Source organism: Megascapheus bottae, chromosome 1 (genome assembly GCF_031878675.1).
Source record: "Megascapheus bottae isolate mThoBot1 chromosome 1, mThoBot2.hap1, whole genome shotgun sequence".
In the NCBI taxonomy this organism is placed as follows: Eukaryota; Metazoa; Chordata; class Mammalia; order Rodentia; family Geomyidae; genus Megascapheus; species Megascapheus bottae.
In genome coordinates, this window is record NC_143509.1 from 41,630,790 (window position 1) to 41,638,453 (window position 7,664).

The window sequence follows — 7,664 nt, forward strand, 5'->3', positions numbered from 1 at the left end:
GGTCTTCAGGCATGCTAGGCAAGTATTCTACCACTAGGCCAAACTCCAGGCCCGAGCTTTTTCTATTTTTGTGTTACCAAAGAATTGAACCTGGGTCTTTGTGGATGGTGGGCAAGCACTGTTACCACCAAGCCAAACTCCTGGCCCTCATACTAATTTATTATTATTATTATTATTATTATTATTATTAAACCAAGTGGTTGCCTCCCAGAGAAAGGAAAGAGAAGTGAGATCTGAACTTGTGTGTCTCAAAAGAAATTCCCAGGCTTACCCCACTGGGCACATTTTACTGTGCACTTATTATGTCTGACAGTGAGCTACACTGGTGCAGTGGAAATCTGTCATGTCTATTTGGACCAACAGACAAGTCAGGATAATAGAAATAGCTTGTGAACATTAATAGTGTTTGGCACAACTCAGGGCATGTATCAGCATCCTGAAATGACATATTGTGAATGTGTGGTCGGTTAGAAAGAGGATTTTCAGAGCCAGCAAATCATATAAATCCTGATGACGGCATAATTAGCCGTCAGTGTGGCACAGCTCTGCTGCGGCTGACTGGGCCAGCTCACACAGCAAGCCCCGGGGCAGGAATTTTCTGGGTCAATCCTTCTCCATTTGGCCCCACACACAGCTGAAAGGGATGCCTAGAGACTTCTAATTACCACATAGACCCAAGCGGGACCTCGTCTAGGAACAAGTTCTTCCTAGGTGAGAATTCCCACTTCATCCTCCACTTCTCAGGAAGGAATAGACAAGCTCCTGCCCACGGTTGGCTGTGCTGAGCTCCCCTGGCTTCTCCCTGCATGGCTGGAGTAAGAGGAGCAGGGGGCCTGACTTCTAGTTTCACCCAGGTTTGCTCAGCTCAAATGGCTGCTAGCCACAGGAACTGCTAGGAGTCCAAGTTCAAGGGTGAAATAGGAACGGTTAGGGAGTGGTAGCAATTGATGCCTGCATTCCCTCCACACACACCAGCAGCCATGACTGGAGAGGGTTGAGCCTAAAATTTGATTGGCAGGCAGGAGGTGAGTGCCACCCAGGGAGCAAAAGGCACACCCATTCCAGCATAGCAATGATCCCTAATGGGACCGTTTCTATTTTGGTAGAAGCCTGTGTTGCAGTGACTTCTATTTCAAGATTTAACATGCACTTTGTTGGACTTTGTTGTGATGGTAGTTGTTATTTTTCTGATGTATGCCAATACCGAACTTAAACTCTGGGCCTAGGTGCTGTCCTTTAACTTTTTTTTTGCTCAAGGCTGGAGTTCTATCATGTGAGCCACCTCCTCATTTCTGGTATTTTACTGTTGTTATTTTGAGACAGGCCCTCCGTATGTTTCTCAGATTAGCCTTCAACTTCTGGATTCAAGGAATCCTCCTACTTCAGACTCCCAAGTAGCTGGAACTATAGGTGGGCGCCATTAGTAGTGGAAACACAAGAGGTTAAGATGATGGATAACCCCCCCAACAGGAGAGACGACTGTAAAAATCAAAGGCGGGTTGAAGCTGGCTGCAAGCATTTGCTCAATATCACCAATTAAATGTGAGACCTATTGTGTGACGGATGAGTAGGCTGAGATAAAGTAGCTCTGTGCTCAGAAATTCTGCCCAAGAGGCAGGATGGAACCTAAGGAAAAGAAAGTCTCCCTAAAGTACAGCTGAGGAAGACCTTTGGTGAGAAAGACGACTAGTTACCTGGAACCCAGCGAATGTGTATTCAGCCCCTGATTACACTCGTTACCAGCTGTGGCTTTGAGAAAATTATTTGTCCACACCTGCAATATGGGGGGAAGGGTGGGTTGTGAGAGGAGGGAAGGAAGAAAATATCTACCTGCCAGGCTCTGAGGAGTAACTGAGATAACTCCCAACTCCTGTCAGGTGTGAGGACAATGCTTGATATTATGTAAGTGTGATGTAAATATGAAGAAATTATGCTAATGATGTCAGCAAACCTCAAAACACTCCCGTGAGGTCACTACAGTTCCATCAACATTGAACAGATGAGGACACTGAGAGTAGAAAAGGTCAGAATAAATTTCCAAAGGTGGCACAGTTACAGGAAATGCGTCAGTATTTACATCTACATCTAAATGGCTATACATCCACTATTCTTTTCCATTACTTCCAGGCTTCATGAACTCATATATTTTTTTTAATGAACTGAGATATGTTAGTTGGGTCTGTTGTTTTGTTTCTTATGTAAATATGCTTATCTATCTCTCTAAATATAGTATTTAATGTTTTTCTCCTTTATAATATGAGTGGGTGAGTTATATTCCTTGTGTATGGCAAGTCTTTCATAATATATATATATATCTTCTAAAATATATTTATCTATATATACCTATAATAGCTATATATTGTATATAGACATATCTATAGATATATCTGTATTATATTTAGATATATTGCCAGTCCTGGGGCTTGAACTGAGGGCCTGGGCACTGTCCTTGAGTTTTCTCAAGGCTAATGCTCTACCACGTGAGCCACAGCACCACTTGAAGGAATCAAATCCAGGGCTTCGTGCATGCTTGGCAAGAACTCTACCACTAGGCCACAGTCCCAGCCCTGTTTATATTTTCATATAATCTTATTTCTCAGAGACTTTGCTTTGGTCTCCAGCCTTCAGGACTTACAATCATGGACAACTGAACCTTTTCCCGTTTTTTTCTTTGTTACATGTACAGAGTCACAGTAGTCAGGCCTGGGATTATTTACTTTATTTAAAAAGTTGCAATAACTTTGCCCAGTCTTGCCAACTCTTAAGACCCACAAGACTGGTTTTCCAAGAGCCAATTCTAAATAATGGTAATTTTATTTACTCTATGATCTAAACAATGCCCATAGACCATGGAGTGTACAGACAGGAAAGGATGTCAGATATATTTCCTGCTTGGCTAATTTTCATTCTTTTCTGCAAAGATGGACTTGTTCCAAAAGACTGCTACCTTCTGTGAGAAGAACTAAGGGGCCAAAGAGAATGTACTCTTCAGAACCTACTCAGAACAAAGGGCTCCCTCTCCCCTCAGTCTGTTAAGCTTCTCAGAGGAGAGGTGTCCTTATGGATGAAATGGGTTCTGGGTGCTAGGCCTTTGGTCTCACACCATCGCTGTCTGCTGTCTTTTACTATTTCCCTTGACATACCTGGACAATTGAAATCTGCCTCTTAAGTCTTTAGTTCTAATTATATCTCAGCTTTGTGAGGAAAGCAACCATGACATTTTTATCTTGAAAATGTTTGGGACTACAAAAGTAAAAGCAATCTAAATAAAAAAAGAAATATATATTTTTTCCATATCAGAAAAAAAAGCCTTTTTTCATATAACCTATAGGAGCCAGATAAATACTAGACTAGTGAATTCCAAGACACAATGGTCCCACCAGAGATCCAAATATAGTATTTAATGTTGTTCTCCTTTATAATATTAGCAGGTGAGTTATATTCCTTGTGTGTGGCAACAGTCTTCAAAAATCAAAGATACTGTCTTCTTGGATCTACTTTCTGAAGCAATAGGAATCTTTCTGGGAAGCACCAGAAGAGACAGCTCTTCAAGTGTCTGACTCTGGGTTCTGATTGTTGTCAGTCCATGAACCAATTACTGGACAAGGAGTCAGTTGGCTACTCAGTATTTCCCCCTGGCTGCTGAATAAGTGGGTCAGCTCCAAGGAAACACAGAGCTTCCCGGGACTTTGCCCTATGAACAAAGATTAGCAGTGGGCCTTGCTGGATACTGGCTAGAAACCAACCTTGTCCACCCTAGTTGAAGCCATACAGATCTGAATTTGAACTCAGGCTCAATTCAGACAATTTCATCTCTTGAAATTTTAGTACAGTTGCATGTCAAATAGGATTTAAAAAATAACTAGTACAACTGGGTGCTGGTGGCTCACACCCGTAAATCTTAGCTTTTTAGGCGGCTGAGATCTGAGGATCACAGTTCACAGCCAGCTTGAGAAGAAAAGTCCATGAGACTGTTATCTCAAATTAACCAGCAAAATTCTGGCAATGGAGGTGTTACCCAAGTGATAGAGCACGAGCTTTGAGTAAAAAAGCAAATGAGAGCTCAAGGTCCTGAGTTCAAGCCCCAGTATTAACGCATTACACATACTTGAAGATGAAATAAGGTCATGTTTAGCATGGATCATGTACAGCACAGAACATGGCACATAGTGGTGATCCTTTCCAATTAGCTTTCCTTTAAGCCTCCCCTTGGGAAAGCTTTCAGATGTGTGCGTCCATTACTACCCAGGATTTTGTCTTATCTCTCCATGTCTCTGTGGCCTGTCTTTCATTCTCCTGCCTTTTCTTGTGATTTGTGGTTTTATAACACTATAAGTAATGCTTTTCATAATGTGATTATTACTGGTTATTAATCCCACTATTGGGGTAATTGATAAATGTATAAGCCTAAAATGATATTCGCCCAAAGCTCATATGTGTTTGCTGTATTTGACTCTGATAATGTGGTCAATTGGGGATGCTCCAATTAAAGGTAATGAACCGATTTATTTCCTTGTAATTTGTTATGTTTAATAAGTAAGAGCCTCCTCTGCACTTTGTCCAGGGAGCAGACCCACACATTAATCTTGATCAATTGCCAGCAAGCATTTAATGAATGCCTTTGTTGGTATGGTTCTGGATGCTCCTTTGCTCTATTTACCACTGATGGAGGCACGTTGTAAGAAAGGAAAATTCATATATGTTTTCACTACATGAGATTCTTACTGCCCTGAGAAAGAGACATGTATTCTGTTTGCATAATATAACACAAAAAGGGCTAATGAGGATGCATTGCTTTAGATTATTATTAAAAGATACATATACTTTCAAAAATTGAAGATGATCACTAATATGTATGAGTTGTAATAGCTCCCAGGTAAATTATAAAATATTAATTATGCATTAAAGCAGAGCTTATGGAATCTTTTAAAATGTCACTTTTTTAATAAACAGTCTTTTGATATCCCAGGAGAAATGCGTTTATTCTTGATCAGTCAATCATTTCCTAAGCCCACAACCCTATGCTAGGAGAAGCAGCTTGCACAGATATGAAAGGTCTGCCCTGATTCTTGAGGGCTTCATTAGAGAGACTTTTCATTAGAGAGAAGACACACAGTCTTCCATGTTCCAGGAGGTGTGGCCAGAGAGCTGGACTGATTTCTGCCACTATCACTTCTAGCTGTCAATTTCCGGCACACTTCGTATCTACATACCCCATTGGTAAAAGAGTGATTTGAACTTGACCGAGTCTGAAAGTAATCAACCCCTAATACTGTGTTTTTACAATATGTTCCAGGTATCATGAAGAGTGAAACTCAGCAGCAAAGATTTGAAGCTAAGTGTGTGTCTCATACCTGTAACTCTAGCTATTCAGGAAGCCAAGATCTGAAAATCATGGTTCAAAGCCAACCTAGGCAGAAAAACCTGAGACTCTTATCTCTAATTAGCCAACAAAAAGCTGAAGTGAAGTGGTTAAGTGATAGAGTGACAACCTTGAGTGAAAAAGCCATATGAGAGAATGAAACCCCAAGTTTAAGCCCCAGTAACCAACACACACACACACACACACACACACACACACACACACACACACACACGAGCCCCAGTAACCAACACACACACACACACACACACACACACACACACACACACACACACACACACACGTTTATCAGCCAGGTATCAGTGTCTCCTGCGTATAATCCTAGCAATTCAAGAGGCTGCTTCAAAGTTAGCTGAGACAAGACAGCCCATGAGATTCTTATTTCCATGTAAGCACCAAACAGCCAGAAGAGGAGCTGTGATTCAAGTGGCAGAGACTAGAAAGGAAGGCAATGTAGGTGGGATGGAGATTTACTAGAGAGGTGAACACTTTCTGGCTAGTAGGAATTAGAAGTAGCAATTTATGTCTCTTAGAGTCCAGAGTGTCATCCTGGCCAGAGTGATGGAGTCTGTTGGACAATTGTGTGAGAAATCCAGCTGCACAAGGAAGAAGTGAAGGCTCATGAGCCTGGGCTAAACGCATTAATCCTAAGGCTGGTATCCACATACTAGATGTTATTTCTCCTCCCAATCCACCCCCCCTTTTTTATTTTGATCAATTTTCTCTCCCTTTTCTTCTCATCTTCATGTCTTCCTTCCAACTTCGCTTCTCTTCATGTTCTCTTCTTGGATATCGCTGCATTACAATAGCAACAAAAACACTATTACACGTGTTTCTAGCTTACAAGGAAAGATCTCAATACTAAGAACTTGCTTTCCCAATCAGTGCACTATTAACCTGTAGCATTCTTTTTTTCAAAATTGTTTATTGTTATTGTAAAGGTGATATATAGACAGGTTACCATTGCATAATCAGAACATAATGTATACCACCCACAGACGTCTTAGATTTCAGATTCTGGGCCTTAGAAAATGTGAGTTGGGATCTCTGGGTGTAGCCACGTCTCTGGGTGTAGATTTAGATGAGTTCCTAAACTTCCCATACAGTGTTCCCATCTGTAAATGAGGATAATAAAAGGGGAACCTTCAAGTCATTGTCTAAAGCAGGTAGAAACCTGGTAGTTCTACGTGTGTTTACTGTTATTTCAAGATCTCTGGGGTTATTTTCTGTGTCATCTCTTTGAATCATAGCTTAAATATTTGGAGAGATCAACGAACAACTTTTACTAGAGAGAGTTTGGATCTCCATCTGAGTAAATCATTCAAGAACATTTGAAAGCCGTTGAGCAAGGCCACTACCTGAAGTTACAGCTGTTTTAATGAGTTTCACCCTCCCTGCCGGATGATCTAGAAATCTCTAATTGCACCATAGCAGCCTCTTGCTCCTGTCACAGATCTGACTTTACCTGCTACTATTTAAATTTTATGAATCATGCTCCCTCTGTTTGAACTCCTGAAACCTCTGAAACTATATGAATAATTATCAAGATACAATTGTCACAGCTTATAAAAGATGTTGTAAAAAAGGTTTTTTTTTTTTCTTCTCTTTTTCTATGAACCTTTCTTTCCCCTGGTTGTCTCCAATTTGCTGCCTTTAGCAGGAGAAAATGTCAGCTATTTCTCCAAGGAAGAAAGAAGGAGATTCGTATAATCATGAAGCCTGACATCCGGTAAGCAAATATTCCCTTTTTCAAGAGGCAGTGGGCGTGCACCATGGCAACCTTTCCTGGGTGCAAACTCTCAGGCTGGGATTAATGCTCTCCCCCATACGTTGATTTCAGTGGGTGTGCCTGGCATGAATGTCAATGAGAACACAGCTCCATGCAGGGAGTAGGAAGTCCTCTGTAACACTGGGCTGTTCCTGAATGGAAAGGCAAGTTCTTAGTCACAAAATCTTTCCTGGGCTATTGCTTTTGTTTTGAAACAATGTTGCATTTGAATTCATGCTTTGTTTGGGAATATTTCTAAGAGGTCAAAATGGAGGAAACCCTTGCCTTATTTATTATTGTTGTTGTTTGCTTATTTATTATTTATTTGGGCTCCATTGGGAAATTTCATCAGGAGTCTGCTCTCTAAATTTCTGGCTTGTTTTTGGAGGGGCATGTTCCTGGAAACAGTATCTGAAATCAGAGCTTTTGCATCCTGTTCTCTCAAACTTGGCAATTAAAAAAAAATTGTCTTCAAACGTTTTTCTCAATCTAATTCTCCCATACTACATGCTT

General features: G+C 40.9%; 1 long non-coding RNA gene across 1 annotated transcript; it reads left to right on the plus strand.

Moving 5' to 3' along the window:
* The first annotated feature begins 596 nt into the window (after window positions 1-596).
* Window positions 597-7,379, plus strand: LOC150068992 (uncharacterized). The gene is made up of 5 exons (XR_016535215.1): window positions 597-711; window positions 5,297-5,339; window positions 5,917-6,035; window positions 7,041-7,112; window positions 7,224-7,379. It is a non-coding gene; the product is annotated as an uncharacterized LOC150068992 (long non-coding RNA).
* Window positions 7,380-7,664: the final 285 nt, after the last annotated feature.